The sequence below is a fragment of the Zerene cesonia genome, chromosome 1 (assembly GCF_012273895.1).
Source record: "Zerene cesonia ecotype Mississippi chromosome 1, Zerene_cesonia_1.1, whole genome shotgun sequence".
Classification (NCBI taxonomy): Eukaryota; Metazoa; Arthropoda; class Insecta; order Lepidoptera; family Pieridae; genus Zerene; species Zerene cesonia.
The window spans coordinates 5,225,186-5,244,056 of NC_052102.1; the positions used below are offsets into that span (position 1 = coordinate 5,225,186).

The window sequence follows — 18,871 nt, forward strand, 5'->3', positions numbered from 1 at the left end:
AAATGAGATAAAAACAGAAATGTTAGTTTGAAATTAATTTAAACATATTTAGATTTATTTAACTAATGCATTCTCAAAAACCCATCAAAGTAAACTCTTTTCAGTTCTGTTTAGAAATAATCTAGAAACGAATACTTATTTACGTCTCCAAGTATCAAGACTAGCAAGTCGCGTGGCCATCGGTCACGCTGCGTAGCGCAGCGTCGCGAGCGAGACAGTTTGGCATTTAAACTCTTTGTCACGATGTTATTGACTCCTTTTAATTCGGTAGCGCTTCTGATATACGTGCCACTATCATCTTTGGTAAACAAAACGCTTCGAGTATCCTTGTGAGTTATTAATCAGTAGATACCTTTTATTATGACACATTCTTAGGTTGGGGTATTCGCATTACGATGCTACGGCATTGCAGTGGGATAGAAGAGTCGGAAACTTATGAGTAACCCTTTAAATCCTTCTAGGAATTTTGAATGATATTATAAGGTATTTATGTAGTATTCCATGTTTGATATCCAATTTATTCTCTGCTCTAATTAAAATTTAATAATATAGTTACTATTCCTGCTTTTTTAAGTTGGAATGGAAGTTTTATTTTATCTTTTTATGAGAGTTGTAAATATTAATACTTGTAAATTACAATGGATATTTTTAAAATAGGTGCTATACAAAACTACAAAAATGTGCAGTACTAATACTTATAACCTCCAATGATTACTAATACTATGCGTATACTATATACATTTAAGCATATTTTTTAAAACCTTTAAACATAAATAAATAAAACCTTAATTGTATAACATTACGATTATTTCAGTTGTGGAGTTCGAACCCTTCACAACAACGTGTTTCACTGAAACTAAGGAACGAGCCTTTAGATGTTCTTTCGAGAAAATAGTTGTTTTATTCAAGTACTCCAGTGTTAATCGACAATTTAAGAAAAAATGGTCATACTTGAGCAAGTGAAATGAATGTGGAGAGGAATCTCTCAATTGCTTATAAGCTTTAACACAATTAAAGTTTCAGATAAAAGAAAAAAAATGTAATGAAAAGATTTTATTGCATATTATAATGGTTATTCAGTTAAAGTGCTGAATCATTGGAGGTTCCAAAAACAAATTCACATGCACGTTAAAATAGACTCTAAATCAAAAGTTTATTAAATTTACTTTCCAATGAAATTATTTACGAGAGATGGAACATGCCCGGTAGCGTAAAAGAATTGATTCGACATAGTGAGATTTCAACACTATGAAGTCTTTTTTCATTAACGCAATATGTGATTATATTTATATAACTTGTTGAATGCAACTAATCGATCAAGATGTTTAACATAAACGGAAAATTTACATTACGTTTAAAGTTCGGCAAATGTTTATTAGATTATTTATTACATTAAAAATAAACTATCCTTCATTTTCCTTTCAATGAATCTTCATATACCGTATACTGGCATATAATATGTAAACAACATTAAATCAAATTAAAAAAAAAATATCGAGTGTACATGACAGAAGTTTTAGAAGAAAATTGGAAGACAGACAAAGACAGTAACAGGAGATCAGCTCAGATCAGCCTAACTCCTCACTTTGGAGGAGTTTATCCTCAAAAGTGAGGAGTGAGCATAAAACTGATGTTTTTTTTTCGATCCCAGATAGAGACTAACAAAAACGTCGATGGGAAGTTGCCCTACGCGAATATAAGGCATTCGATGTCACTATACGTCTATCTTCTCTCTATAGTTTACTCCCAATTTACGAGCATTGATTACAAATGGGTAGACACAAGAAATGTGATAGCTTCAGTACAATTACACCAAACTAGAAAAAGATAATAGTTAATCATAGTCATCGGCGGTCGTGTTTTTTGTGGTACAATTGTATGATGTAGCGACAAGTGTCTCGTCTGAAACGGCACGTGACATTTATTCGCTTCATGCTCAATAGTGTACCTGTTTGATCGGATATTATCACGAGTGCCCAGTTGCCAGTGACAAAAAATGATGGTCACGTATTTCACGAACTTATGTTGAAGTAGTGTGGTTGATAATGGTTTTATCCATATTGACCGGGCGGAAATTTGCTCAACTACTAAAGAAATTATTGTCGGCGAAATAGAATGTGTGATAAAGGGTAGTGCGTTGAAGAAAAATGTGTTGATTTTGTATCTGTCCATAAATTCTGGAGTGAATATATTTAGTAAGTCATGTTCAAAACGATTTTAATATAGTCACATAACATTTTTTATATCGAAATAACAATTTTATGTAAGCAATCGTATATCTAATACATTATATTAAATAAAAAATATCCCGGCATAAACAAGTTTACTTAATTTTATCGAATACCTGTAACATATCGTTCGGCCAAAGATCACAAAACAATCTCCAATTCTTCTAGGCCCGTACGTGAGACCTCCTTGTAGAACTGTAATCTAACAAAGTACAGAAAAAAATGATTACTAGCTCAAGCAATGATCCAACATTAAATAAAAAGTCAACATCATCGAGCTAATAAGTGAGCGTTTCCATTACCTACCGAATTAGAGAAAACTGTTAACTTATTAAAAAATGTTCAGTTACCTATTGTAAATAAAAAGTGGACCTCGCCTATACGCGACAAATACATTTTTTGTAAGTTTTAAATTATTTTTTTTGTTATTCTCGTAATCAAAGTAGAGACTCATCACAAAACAAAGATCATTTAAATCCGTTCAGCTGTTCTTGAATTATAAGTGGTGTAACGTACAGGGCTTTCTTTTACGTGCACAAACACAAGTATTGGTCATTTTAAACTCACAAACCTTATACATCACAAATAGATATGAGAGCAGATATGAATGTAAACTCATCAGTGTGATAGTCTTAGTAGTATTTCCAGAAACAACAATATTAATCTAGCCAATAACTCCACTAATTTATTATAAAATTTCACTTATGATTGAAGTTGCATGTGAAGTTAAAACACGCGATTAAATTAAGGGTTCATATCACAAATTTCAAATATCTCTATACGTAGGTACCATTTGAAACAATTTTAACGCATCATAACCCACATTTAAAATATAATATGCACAACGAATTCCTATACGTTGATTATTATCAGGCCATCATCAGTGTTTAATATGAAATCGACAAATTGGTTTTGATGCGTCCGCAAATAATAGCTGGGTGCGGCCGCGCTCCGGTGCTGCTCGCATTGTACTCATTATAAATAAATGGCAACAACAGGTGAATAACTAATTTCACTCATAAAATTAGCTTTTCATGGGTGGAGTGCAATATTTATACAACAGCATCCGCCTATTCATATACTATATTGCCGTGACTGATCGCTTCTCATCACACTACAATGGCAAATATATCGATGCCCTATTGTTGTCGATAATAGATTAAATAAGTTCAATACACATACCTAATAAAAAACCAGCGTTACGTAAATTGTAAATCGTTTACCATTACAAGGTTTGTTTGATATATGTGAGTACATGCAGTAAACGGATAAACTGTTAAATATTCTCAAACATTGTTTTTGTCAGACTTAAATATGCAGAACTCGGAATAAAATATTTGATGCGGTCGACACCATTATATAAAATGGAATTATTCATGGAGTCAGACGCTGGAAAAAGGCGGTGAAATTCGACAATTCATTTATTTGTGCGTATATTGCCGATATAAGCTGATACCGTTTAATTCCATAGGTAGGTACGAGATTAAATTAAGGGTTCGTTAGGTACGAGATATGGAAATTGTAACAATTTTCAATAATATTTGTATTGGTTCCCTTTTGTGAACACAAAACAATTTTTAAACTAAATATAAGTTCATTCATTCGATATCTAATTACGAGACAATTTAGAATTCGGCATCTACCCGAATGTGGAGGCAAAATTCTGATCTCTCAACCCTTTTAAATGAGCAGTTATGTACATAAAACGAACGCCGTTAAATGAATCAATGCAATATTAACGAAGGATGGTTTTAATAACTTTGTATGTTCAGCGTGACACTTCCTTGTATGTAAAGCGGGTAGGTAGATAACCGCCTAACCCAAAGCACGCCTCCCCACAAGTGTTCAAAGCGGGCGAAACGACTAGTCAACCCTTTGCCGCTCACTCACTCGTGAAATCACTCAAATACTGAATATTTTAATCTGAGCAGATAACGAGCTCGCAATTCTATTAGATGAAACATAGCTATGTGAGGTTAAACACAACCGGTACCCTCAGTTGCATCACAGCTGCGCAGAGCATCGCGCGCATTGGCTTATTTATTTAAAAATAAAAAATTTCATCTGAAAATAAAGACTTTAACAGATTTATGCGATTTGCGAACGCGATTTATTATATGTTATACCAATCATTAAATACATGGTTATAATATCTTTCTACTAAATATATCATATAAATAAATCGCTTTTTATGCACCGTAAATTGATTAAGGTACACTAAAAATAAACCATGCATGTTCATTATTTTCCGTTTTACAAATGTCTTTTTAGAGCATTTTTCAGCGCCGTTCATGCGCTAATGTATCTGCTATATGTAGTACATAAACAAGAGCAAGGTACAGGTTATGGTATTTTCTTGTGTTGGATTTCACGCGAGTAGGTATTATACATTTAGAAAATAAAAACTTTTTAATGAATTTTAAACGCGATTTATTCATTATATTATTAACCGGACGTTTCGAACACAGTACAGCGAGCGTGGTTTCCCCGTGACCACGCTAAAATCCGTTAAAAAGTTTTTAATTTCTAAATGGTACAGATTGTTTTTATAATATTCGTTATAATATATGGTATATTCGTTATGTCAAAATTAATTATGAACAAATTTTGCATTAGCATTATTTTTTATACTTATACATAATAGAGTTTAAAAAAAATATGAAAAAAAATTATACGTAATATGTTTTTTTAATTAAATTAATTGTTGTTTTCGAATCACCTCCAAAAGGTGATCTCATAATTTACTGACTATATAACTATAAATTGAATAGATAACCCCAAGGTTATATTAAATACAAAAACGTAATTATAATATTTATAAGATATTGAAACAATTTGAATATGATATTGAGTTGTTCAGTACTTTTCCAATATACTGTAATGACGTTATTGTGTTATCATTTAATGAGTTATACATGAGTATGTATATTTTGTTATTACCAATATCTATGAAGAGTTGCTTTCTAACACCCATCGTATACCACACAAAAAATAATGTAGTTCATATGCGATTTTATTCGCAATTATTATAAAATAGTATTTGTCGATCACACAGGCAAATACTGTTACAAAGGTACATCTGTTCTATCATTGATAAAAAGTATTAGAAGAGTTGGTTCTATAAAATTATAGTACTAGCTTGAGTATGTAGCCATGACTTGTTGTTTCTGTTGCACAATCCGAATTTGTGTGAATAAAAGAAAAATGTATTAAAAATGAAATAATGTAGATCATGAGATGCAAAAATGTAAGCAGTTATATTTCCCCATTACACTTCTAATTGTTATGTGAAGTGTTAGCGCCAATGCACACTGGATATCTGGAACAAAAGTTGTCATCCGCATTAAGAGTGCGTACACAAATATATCACATGAAGCTATAAAGCAATCAAATATTTACTAATCTGGTGCGGTGCGTAGCGCGAACCCTTCTGTGAACGGGCTCATAAAATAAATTGAAATAGTCGCGCCGCCCCCCAAATTAAAATATTCAAATGGGACGCACGCGCAAGAAAATTGAAAATTGTCGTCTATCGCCCGCAAATGAAACCTATAACTTCTCATATACACTGCTGGCCGAATAAATTGTCAGGATAATTTTTGAATTCCTATAAGGAATTAAATGATGAAGGAATTGATGATCAAATTTTGTACTGCGAATATTTCATACAAGTATAATTGTACTTCATAATATTAATGATAAACGAATTCAGAGATTCTTAAAATCTGAATTCATTTATTATTAAAATTTTCCTTCTTTTATTAATTTTGTGATTATCCTAAATATTAGGTAATGATTTATTAAGAAGATAAAAGATAACATCTGTAATGAACTTATAGTTCAATTGATGTATATTCGACAAAACAATAACTAACTTACTTATAAGCTAATTATTAATTAAATGTAACCAACCAAAACCTGTCCTAGTCGCGTAGGTTAGTTCGAGATATCAAAAAAGTGTAAAACATTAGTCAGACAATCTACATCGCCCTGCATTGGTGTATTTTAGGCGTCTCAGTTTTTGGTCTGCACTGTACTGTAATATGGAAAGCGGCAGATTCGATATGCCTCCGAATAATGCTATAAATGGTTGTCACTTTTATGACTGTAATTTGGCTCGGATTCTGAGTTAAGTATTTGTTTTATGCAAGAATAATCTTAATGCATGCCAGCTACATTGATATATTGTCACTTACCTCTGAATATATATGTATTGTTTCAAACAAAACATACTTACATATAAAGAACATAATAACAGGCGTATTATTGTCAGTAATAATTAATATCATCAGACTATCTATCAGTAATATATGATAAAATTATTCTAGTAAAACGTTTAAATAGGGCAAGTCAAGTTTAAGTCATAATTCACAGTCAAAGGATGTCAAGTTATGTTTATCAAGTTACGCGGAACTTAACCACAAAATCAACGTCGACCACAAAGCAACGGAAGCCACTACACTGGAGGCCCTCGCTCACACGTAACTTGATTTATAACTTACTCTGCAAAATAAATATTAACAATGGAAAATAATAATGCATTTATTTAACTGCCTGTTCTTTATGATAGTATTTGATTACTTTGTATGAATTAAAGCAATTTATAAAATACTACCACTATGACTATGAAATTATAAAAGTGAAATCGCACCCAAAAAGCTTTGATTGTAGATGTGATGTTTTATTTTTTACTATATTTATAGCATGCATACTGAAGGTAATAAAAACCTTAAAAATACCGCATCAGAAATTGCAATAAAAATATTCTAAATATTTAAATAATAAATTATTTCCCCGAAGTTTTCTACATTATTTTTGATCAATAAATTTAAATTATGCCACTCTTATACCCAGACGACACCATACTTAATGTTATGTGTTATAGCTCATTGCATAAAGTATTAAAATCTACTTACATAGATGGAACAACTTGGGTACCATGTTTCCATGTTTCTTCTATGTACGAGTACCGAGTACCCATAGCAGTAGTTTCGAAACAATAATCCGAGAGTGCACGTAACTCCCTTGTGCTAATTGATAAATTAATTGTACATAATCGTAAGCAAAAAGCAAGGTATCGATAAGCATCCGGCGTTCGTGCACATGATACCCTGGGAACCGCCCGTCTTCCGCTCCGCACCGCACCCTGTAACCCTGTGGCAGGAACACGCTCGAAAACGCATCTTATTTCTTTTAGCACCTTGCCTCATATAGAACTGACCTCAATCGCCCTTTCGATACTTTTTATTTAAGCATTTAAACGTTTGCTTCCATTCATAAAATTATTAATGCGATCGTAAAATTGAGCAAATTTTATTGTCTTGAAGGCATAATGGGAAACTAATGTACCGTGTTATTATTCAGATCGGTTGTAGCTGTAAAATACGAATGCTCGCCTGAGAGATCCGTCGATGCGCCGTGAACCCGCTGAGTTCCCAGCGGAAGTCCCCTCTGCTATTTGAATGTCTAATATATTTTGATAATAATTCATTACAACAGTTATGATATTCTTCCTTTACATTTTTATTGTTGATACGTGTATTCGATGCTAATAATGTAATAAACCCGCTGATGCACAAACGTTTCTGAGGGACATGAATTTTAAATCATTAATATGTAGGATTATATGACACTTGAAATGAGAATTCTTACTACGAACGTGTTATGCATTACTTATTGATACAAAGCATAATAAATATATTTTGATATTTTTAAGATAACATGAAAACAATTCATTCGAAATGTGTATGTAGCATTAGTATTACCACCTACTCAGCTGTATTTTGATTACAAGTTCCATGAGAAGTTGAATGTAGATTTACATGTATTGCGATGGTAATCGGAATATTCACAGAAGTGCCACAGAGAGCTATTTGTTCGCTGTTACACGGCCAGTGAGCACGCAGTAGTTAATATGAAAATATTATTGAAACCACATGTCTCCAATGCCCGACCGTGGAATCCGTAATCAAGAAGTTCTCGAAACATTATCTAAGGTAATGAAGCGTAAAACAATACAAATTTCGAAACGTTTAAATAATAAATATCTATTAAAACCAATCCATTCAATTAAATCGTTATTACAATAAAGCTGTGGATGTGTCGTTAAAATCGGTACCTAAATACGCGAGGTCACCAAAGTATTTTGGGCACGAGAGATAAATATTAATAAAACGGCGCGATTGTCTTTCTTTTTCGAAAGAAATAAGTACGGGAAGAAGGACAATAATATGCTTTTGTTTTTCTTTATTGTTATTGCCGTAAAACATTTAGCGAGCAGCGCGCGGCGATAAAACACGTTATTTTGTGTGACAAAACGTCGAGCTTCATGAGAAAATATTGACCCGCAGATAGTGGAATAAACGAATTATTAGTGTCAATTCAAACAATACAGAGGCGACCTAAATAGACCAATATAAACACTTTTTAAACAAAAAATCCTTTTTTAATGATAGGTGCGCTATAATTTAAAATATATTCAAGTGTATGTACGCTATGTTACTCGCTGAAGAGTATGTTTGTATGTTTCAAGGCGCTAATGCAATGAACCACAGGAACAATCACAAAAATTTTTTCACCGTTGGTTGCAGCGATCACGGTATGTGATCACTACATCAATCCGAGGCGGACCCTTATAATTTCATAATAATTCTCCTGACAGCTGCATTACTCAAATGCACAATATCTATTTATTAAAGACAAAAATACTTATAAATTATCAAGTCTAGTCGACCAAAGAGTAAAAATATATCCATTGTTTCATTTTGAGCGAATGCGATCCATATGTTAATGTGGCGAACGATAAATTGGCCACTAATAAGATAATTGGACGAGCAATATAGTGACATAAATCAACATCTTAACAGCTGTGACTATTGGAAACCCCTCTAATGATGACACTGAAACAATTGTGGCACAGTCACTTTCACTGACATAAGTCATAGACTTATTTTTGTTTACAGCACCTGACAATTAAATACATACGACATTAATTAAACGTTTATTATTTACAATATGCGTGTAATATTTACAATATCGAGATGAAGGTTTCCGTAGTATCATTTTTAATATCTATATTTCTCTAACTTTGTTTTACATAACTAGTATTACATAAATTTTGTCTGGAATTAGCTATTCAATCTAAAAGCAATTGAAGCCATTTATTGTATTGTTATTATTAAATCGCTACATCAGATCTCCTCTAGACTGAACTTCAAAAATATGTTTACCCTACACAGTATGAATCACTCGATCGTAAGTTTTGGATCCATTTAAAGTAAACAAACAATTAGGCTTGAGTTACAGCAGTCTTTAATAGTCGATATTTATTGTCATTCGAGTTAGTCGTATAGCTGTTTTAGTCATTTAATTGATATGAATGTAATTCTGAAAGCAAATATGACACACTACTTAAATAATTCATGGTGTTACAATCAAAACATTCGTTCGCCTAACTTTTAAGTAGTAATATTTTTTTATGAAAAAAGTGTGCCTCAAGATATGGTCATTTTAAAATCTCTTTACTAGCAGTAGGTAATCGGGCCTAAAATTGCATACTTCACTCCATAAACACGATTACAAAATCTAACAATAAAATAATATTTAATGTTTAAAATGCTTCGCACGATTATGTTTTACAGCCTTCATGTAGTGACCACGCATAGAATGAAATTATAAGACTACATTTCTCAACGGTTCACCGATCGAACATTTGGGACAGTAGACGATTGGGAAACTAGTAAAATATAAATAATTTGGTATAAACAAAATGAGGGCCATTTGGAAACATGAGGGTAATAAAACAAGTGCGTGCTGTGTTAACTCGGTCACAGAGGATGACTTAACTCGGTACGTGGGTTTGAAGATATGCAGTAGAAAATAGAAATGAAGATTATTTATAAATGCTGCACCATTAGTATGAATACTATGTAGCGATTGAAATAATAACGTACTAGTATCGCTAAGTCTTACCGCCTTCTTCGAAGTCATAGGTTTTATTAGGTTAATATTATTGTTATAACTGTAGCTTAATATTGTGTAGGTCGTTTTATGCACTGCTAGATTTAATTCAATTTAATTTTTAAGATTTGTTTTATGTTGTCTGTAGGCCTTTACGTTTCGGAGATCACTTATTTAAGTTTCCCCTTCAAGAGTCGATATTTTTTTAGAAAAATTGTAGAGTGCAGGATAAATTTCAAAAAAATAGTTTTTTCTTTATATCCTATGTTATGCTTTACTGTGTAAGTCTCATATGGTATAAGCCGTTATAGAAAATATTCTGTTTAACAAATTTACAAGTTTAACCTAAAAGAAGAAAACTTAGAACGTAACCTATTCTTTAAGTCTGTTTCTATTTTAGATTTAGAAACGTATCTCCATAGAACTTTTAAGATAATCCCATAAATAAATAAAAGCCTTCAATAAACTGAAGGCACACATGTAAAACTCATCCTTGACCACGGTTAATGTATTTTTCGTGACAACACATATAATAACCTATAAAGAAATCAAAATAATTTCATGCCAATGTGTTAACTTGATATAAAATTAAAATTCTAGACATAGATAGATGTACGTGTTGTGCGGGCGCGTTCGTTGTACCGCACGCATGTTTGATGAAATCGATGTTTTGATATCAACAACATGCCTAAAATGTCGCAATTAACCCATACTCACGGTAGACATTGAATAGGAATCACCTTATTATTGAATTGTCATGGCGATACTTTTACCGTGCAACTTTTTTATTACAAGTGATTTACAAATATTGCGTTTATAGACTAAGATAAAAAGTTTCCTTATAATTAAATCTTAAAATTCTTGCCCATTAACTATTATATAACTACGATTGTAATAAAAGCTAACAATACAGACAGTAACCTAAAATTAAAAATCCTTGAATCATGAATAATTATCACCTACATAAATGTATGTTATTTTTATGTAACTGTTCTATGAAACAAAAATTACATTGTCATTGCCAAACTTTCTGCCATAAAACTCGATATCACCTCATCAACGACGTAATTGAAACGTGAGTAATGGCTAAGTATCGAGCATAGCTAGCTACTTTTTTATAAATGTTTTAATTAATTTTCTATTTTCAAACAATGCGCTGTGTAAATACACTAATTAATTCACAGCTGTCCAATTATTCCCTGCTGAAATTCGTAACATTAATAGTTTTATTTTGGATCAGTATTTAAATTTTTTAGTAGATATTCATCGTTGAAAGCTTTTACAGAGTTGGTTCTTTAATTACTCACTAACTTATTATTAAAATCTACGTCACAAAGCTACTACTAAATACTGATATAACCTCACACTCCTAATTTCAAACTATTCTCAAACAATACTTTGTATTCGAAGATTTAATATTGTTTGTATGCAGATACAATCAAATTTACAAACCTTAAGTTTTACATGCAATTAGAAAACGTTCCATTGTTATCTCTCCCATCTTGTTACGAAATAAACCTTCACCAGCATACTTACATACGGTCTAATGAATTTAAAATGTCAATGATATGAATTTCTGACAAGGCACCACGTTGCATGCCACGTGAGAACGTGAAAATAATATCACGCCATTATTTTACAAATGCATGGGCATCATTTTATTATGAATCTGTATCCGTTGTGATAAAAGGTATTTCCATAAAGATTTCTGTCCTCCTGAGGCATATTACGAGGACTATTTTGAAGTCCGAGCACCGTGTTGAATACATTAAAAGTGAAATCTGTCTTTGTATTTTTAGCTATTCCATTTAAAAGAATATCTTAATAAACGGGAACGGGTTTTTATTATATCGTTTTGAAAACAAACAAATCTCTTAATAGGCTACCGGGGAGTTATAGAGCAATAAAATAGAAATATGAACATAATTCAAGTGTATGTACGTAATAAATCTTCACCAAGTCGTACATCACTGCGTATGCATTCTAACTCTAATTAATTTAACACTTTTTATAACAAACGAGGGGGATTGAATGAAAGTCCAAAAAGTGTAAATGAACGTGTAGTGTATAAGTTATCGCAGGGCTCATTAAATAAATTCCCGTCGCGGCTTCATAAGCGCCGTGGTAACGCTTCGCGTGTTCAGAGGACGGTGGCAGATAAACACAGAGTAAAAACCAAAAATTTTTCCAGACACGTGAGTATAATTTGTAAATAATACGAATCATGCGGTTTATTTGTTTCGTTTTCAAACAATTTGGGAAGCGTGTAATACGAATTATTTTAAAGTAAGTTTAATGTAGAAGACAATATACATATATTTTTTTGTGAATGATAATATCAACAAATTAGGAATACATCGTTTTATTCAATGAGTTAAGACCTCCTATATATAAGAAATGTACCTAAATTTTAGTGAGTAATATAAACTACTGAATAAATTGTAATTTATTAAAAGTAATGTATCAGACCATACATTTGAGTTAATGCAATGTCGTTTCACAAACAAACTAACGTTTAATTGTATGTCCTTTTTATTTTGTGGCATGAATTTTTTTTATAAACATTAGAATATAAAAAATAAGAATGATATCGTCCAGCTATCGTTCTTATTTCAAGAGGGGATTAGGATATAAAACGAAATTATAGATACTATCCTGAGTAAGCTATATTAAGCAGTGTATGATGAGTGGTCTGCCAGGGTAGCAGCGTGGCAGACAGATGTCATCTCATGATATACAGGGCACATTGTGTGGTAATTTCGTTCGACCATTTAATTGCCGTTTCACTGTATTCTGACAGCAGCGAGATTAATTTATAGAGACACCTTGAATTAGTTAATTTTAAAACAATATGATATATCATCATTAAGATCCTTCTTATTATTGAACTGTTCAATTCAAATGCTAGGGCAGTGCTGATGTTTCGAATAGGTTTTCATATTTATATTAGTTTGCTTGGCTATAAAAAAAACTGTTTTTGGGAAAAATAATGTTACACGACAAAATTTACTTTCAAATACCATATATTTTTCGGTAAAAAAACATCATATATAGGTTATACGTATATACCCAGCTATATTTTATAATTTGATTGATTGTAAATAACAAATGGCAAATGTAATTGTTTGTGCAGTGAACTTCATCAGACATCGGCATACACCTTGAGCACTCAGAGATACGAGGAAGAAAGAATGTTTGAAATCAATCCAGTAGTTCATGAAAACAACAATCGAACGAACTCTTCAGCTTCTATAAATTATTAGTATAGATACTTATTTATGTGTACAATTTCTTGACTTCTACCATAATAATTAATTTTACTTAAAACTTTGTAAGCCGGTATAACTGGTTTAATGAATTTCAGTAATAGTTTTTAGAAGGATGGTCTACTCGTCGTCGGGTCGTCTAAGATACGTCTAAATTTGTAAAAATATCGGTCGTGAAAAGAAATGAAAGTGAAAACCTGTGCCGAACTCTCATATTATAACGAAGTTTTAAGATTTTAAATGTTAGTCATTACTTTTACATTTCATTTTGCGTTTATCTAATGTATTAGGTGTTTATGTAGGTAGCTTTATTAATCGCCTATTCCAATTTTAAACATGGTGTAAATGGTTTTAAAAATAACATTGTTTTGACGGATATATCTTATATGTAAAATATCTAAAGATTCTTCCAGATGGAACTAGTATAAGTTTATTTATACTTACAACACATTTGTATTTATTACACAATATTATTTGTATATTTAATCGTTTGACGCTATTAAATACTGCCTTCTTAAAGTATTTTTGAACTAAATCGCACTTTGAGATGCTGTTATCAAGCCCGGCTAGCTCAGTCGGTAGAGCATGAGACTCTTAATCTCAGGGTCGTGGGTTCGAGCCCCACGTTGGGCGTCAATACTTTTGTGTTATCGTTCATTAATTTTATTTATTCATTCATTTAAATTAAATGATTATATTATTATACTTATGCACAATCATCAACACACATATTCAATTTAATAAATATAAATATTAGTTATCCTCCACGCCCAAAAAATTTAAAGTGACAATAATAATAGTTAAAAAAAACTAAAAAACACGCTTTAACAAAAATCATATTTTGCAAATTGAAAAATGGAATAATTTTATCAAATTAGTGTATTGTCATCGGTCCTCAATAAATCTACAAAGTTTGAACGAAATCTGGCCGTTTAAAGTGGGTCAAAATCGCCCCCAAAGAAGTCGGTTACAAACAAACAAACATACAAACAAACATACAAACAAACATACAAACAAACATACAAACAAACATACAAACATACAGGTGAAGCTAATAAAAAGCGTGTAAAATCGCAATGGTATGTCCAATATTCTAGGCGATTTAAAACCATTGTCTTTATTTTCAATATCAATCCATAAGGCGAGTTGTTAAGGCCACGTATAATTTCTGATCTTTTTTTGAGTTAGTTCATCTATAAATATTAAAAGAGGTCGACTTATACATTTTTAATGCGCACACTGGAAACCACTGTAACATTGACAATTCAGCATGTAAACATCGTGAAATCACTTGTTTCATCATAATAAGAGGGACTTAAAAACACCTTATATAACACGGGTACAGTCAGACACGTTTCTATAATATCTTTAGTAATAAATAATAATATAAAGCTAAAACTACTAGTACTAATATAGTAACTAGTTTGTTTGAACGCGCTAATCTTAGAAACTACTGAACCGTTTTTAAAAATTCGTTCACCGTTGGTGTGGTATACAAACGCCGCAAAGAGTAACTTTTAGAGATCATTTTGAGTATTATATTATTTATGAAAACTAAGCCTTGCACAATTATTATAAATGTATTATGAATGTGTTAAAATATGACATTAGTGATTAAAATTGATATTGGTGTATTTATGATTTTCATAGGACAACATTAATAAACACTGGCCAATATTTCAAACGTCGCTTAGACGTTATGAAAGATAACGTTAAATGTACCATAAATATTAATGCTTGTGTTCTTAGTTATAATAAAATAGAACGCACCACTAAAGACTATTAAAATCATAGCAAGCTAGCAATAGGTAATAGGTACATTCAAGTTTATTAATATAAAACTTACTAAGCTGTTAACAACTGCAATGTTCGTAAATCTAACCTCATAAATAACGTGATAAAATTAAGTGGCGTCTCACAACAAAAGTCATTTTAAATATGAAATGAGTTAAATCGCAGTTAACAACATAATGCGTGCTTTTAGATTTTTTTTTGTTGACACGACGCCGCAGCGGCATTTCCTGCTACCGGATGAAATAGCATATTATGACACGAAAGCATATCTTACAGCTATAGTATTATAGTCGTAAATAGACAAGCAATAAAAAGAATATTCAGCTTCAGTAAAATGGTGATTAATTGTGTTATAAAGACCTTTATATATCTGTTGTTATTCTACGTCGCGTCATTTTATAGGCGCGACACTAAAATGTTTCCATACGGTTGACATTAAGCATATTTCTGGATAAAAATAGCTTCGTGGAAAGTGCAGTCGAGCTTAAGATGCGAAGTGGATTAAATTTGAAGAAGAACATGCAAGGAAATGTCCAATTAGGCATAGCTCGGGTATCGTAATGCGATAATTCCGCGAGCTCAATTGATTTCACGTCTGTAGATAAGTGGTGGATGTTGTCTAGTGGCCATATTATCAGATCGACGTGTCGCTGTCGCCACATGCCGCCCACTGCGTTCGCTGCTTACATTCGTACTCAAAGTTTTATAAACAATTATTACAACAACATTCAGTTGGACCTCGCTTTATTCGCTATTACTTATCTCCTACACATATTTTGGAATTGAATTTTTATTAGTGTACCTTTTACGTATTAACTATTGATTAAGCGACATAAAGAAAGACGTTCCGAACATATTATACGCCCAAATAATATGTATTTACAACGAGAAACATTCAATTATGCAAATTTTTATAGCTACTTAAGAGCGCTCGGACTTTAAAAAGCCGGACAAACGTTCTGTTCTATCTTCATATTTTACAATCATAAAAAACGTATATGGAGCAATATGTGCATAAATGTCAATATTTATCCGGAACGGCCTGCGGGGAGCAGCGCCGGCGATTTATAAGCGACATTCGGGTCCTATGCAGCCGCGGCGGCCGGCGCTCACAGCGGTATGTCTCGTATTATAACGTCCAGCATCGTAATTGTCGATTAATTATCTCAACTTCAATAAAACATACGATACTCAATATGAAATTGTATAATTTTAATCGCCAAACTCCACTAATAAGGCATAACCGACGCTGTGGCGGTCGAGAATTCTTATTCGTCCCGATCGTAAAAATGTAAGTTCTTAACGAATTATGGCCCAAAAATTTTCCACATTATGCGAATACGTGATCGCGTTTAGGAGCCGGCTAACGGATCAGATGACAATGTCAAGAACTAGAAGCGCTCGTGAAAGTGTATATGTATGTTGTACTCAGTTAAGTATTTATGTTTCATTAATGCAGGCTTGTTAATAACGACACATCACGTCCTCGGTTCACAAGGCACCAGGATCAAGCCTCACATTTATATTCCGTCAGGTTTGTTGTGGCGTTTAGATTTGGATTATGTTTGGTAATTGTCATTCAAGTGAGAGCCCGCAATGTTTGTATCAATTCGGATATAATCATGCTACAATTTATGAACGACACGCTGATCGTTTATAGATGACTTGTTCATGTGTCCAGTGAGGAATTGATGCAAATCTTTAAAAATAACTAGGAGTGTTGACACTTTGAAAGCAACCATGTGTACACATGTTCACATATCATTTCGTTTCGTTATCTTGGTATAATAATGTTTGACATTTGTATTCCAACTTACCTGTCAGTGTTGCAATATCTACATCAAATATTGCGCTAATCAATTTTGATGCGCACTTCAATCGTAATCCTTCCTTAAGTAAGAAATCAATTTACTTCAAACTAGTACTATAAATAGTAGATTATTAAGATCATATTCGACCGATTTTGTTAAAATGTTACCATATTCATAAACGTATCGAAATAGAATAACAATGCACGATAAATCCAATGAAAAGCCAATGACAAATTATAATAATAGGGCACACCTGCTATTCTTTTGATCATAAATTTCTCTCATTTATGACTTTAATCGAGCGGAATGCACATGTTAACATAGTTGTATCGCAACAAAGCAATGCTCAAACAATGCTCATACATTCTAATATTTTTTGTATCACAGATATTCTCTTTCATCTCGCTTAATTTTAGACCAACTATAGTTTGCATTAAGATCGTGTCATTATTGTCTCTGTTCAGAACAAGCGATAAACAACAATGTCTTACAAGTGTAAGCGGTACAGAGCACTTTCTATTTTATGCCTTTCAGAAAGGGTTGAACATCGCTTCAAAGGATTTCAGGTTAAGCGTAAGATTGTGTGGAGGTTGTAAGCGATAAATAATAAGCGACACTAGTAAGAGTCTGTGTATAGATGTCGTTAGAGTGCTTACGCCGGAGTCACGGGTCGAATTAGTGGATTGTTGGTTGCATATGCGCAGGCGGTAGGTTTTGTCTAGTCGCACTCGGTCTTCTCCGAGCATTAATCTCTCGCAGGAGATGAAGCGATACGCATTTGTCATCATGTCCCCGATTAACTTTGTGAAACTCGTCGTATTGTGTCTGATCAATTGAATTATTATCTTAACGATGATATTATGAAATGTCTCTATTAAAACCTAATTGAGCGTGCTCTTCGTTTTCTTTGTTTCAATAATGCATCCATATGGATATTGTTTTTCTTGTAGATAGCTATCATGCATCTCTGTTTGTGGCGGTTGAAGTTTAAATGCAAGAATACGGAATATGCATGAACGAGATGCGTACCTACCACACGCGAATAAATTAGTCAGTCGTTAGGCGGTCGGCAAATATCTCAGAAATATTATGTGCATGAATAGAGCTCCGTATGACGGACAGCAGAAAGGGCTCCCCTTAAACTTACCTTGTATTATTTTGTCATTATTAAATTCCACTGTCACAGACCGTTCTCATTTCATCCAGCAAAATATTGTATGCAAAATTATATGACATTTGAATGAGCTTAAAAAGTCGTGTTTGTTTTACCGATTTTTTATGAATTTAACGGGTGCTTGAAGAATAATGTAGTTGCCTGCTTTCCTAATACGTCAATTATAGTTATTGTGCGAATTTAGTGAAGCACAGCTTGGCATAGGTACTTCAATGGTAATCCAATCGTAAATGATGTGTCAAATGAACGGAATTGAGCATGGTAGAAATAGAACGAGTGACAACAGAAAGTCCTCAAGGAGGCAATCAAGCAGTGTAGTGGATCCTCAGTGAGTTATCGACATGTCCTCGACAAGCCACAAAATGAAATTTCTTGATGCCGTCAATCATTTTCCCCTCTGCGTGATCACTAGCACTTGCTTTGTAGTTCAATTTATAAGCGTTGGATATTTGATGATTTTTAGTTTTATTTGCATTATACGTTATTCGTTATAGTAGCCACATTTTGGAATATTGCTGACTTTAAAGGTTATTTGGAAAATGATATAATTGTCTTATTTTTATGAATTTAATAAAATTTTGTACACTGTGTGTATGTACTGTGTAATGTTATCCAACTTGGAAGCTACTATAATATATA

At 32.5% G+C, this 18,871-nt stretch overlaps 1 non-coding gene across 1 annotated transcript; it reads left to right on the forward strand.

The window, feature by feature from the left end:
• Positions 1 to 14,013: 14,013 nt before the first annotated feature.
• Trnak-cuu lies at positions 14,014 to 14,086 on the forward strand. Its single transcript has one exon. It is a non-coding gene; the product is annotated as a tRNA-Lys (tRNA).
• The last annotated feature ends 4,785 nt before the right edge of the window (positions 14,087 to 18,871 follow it).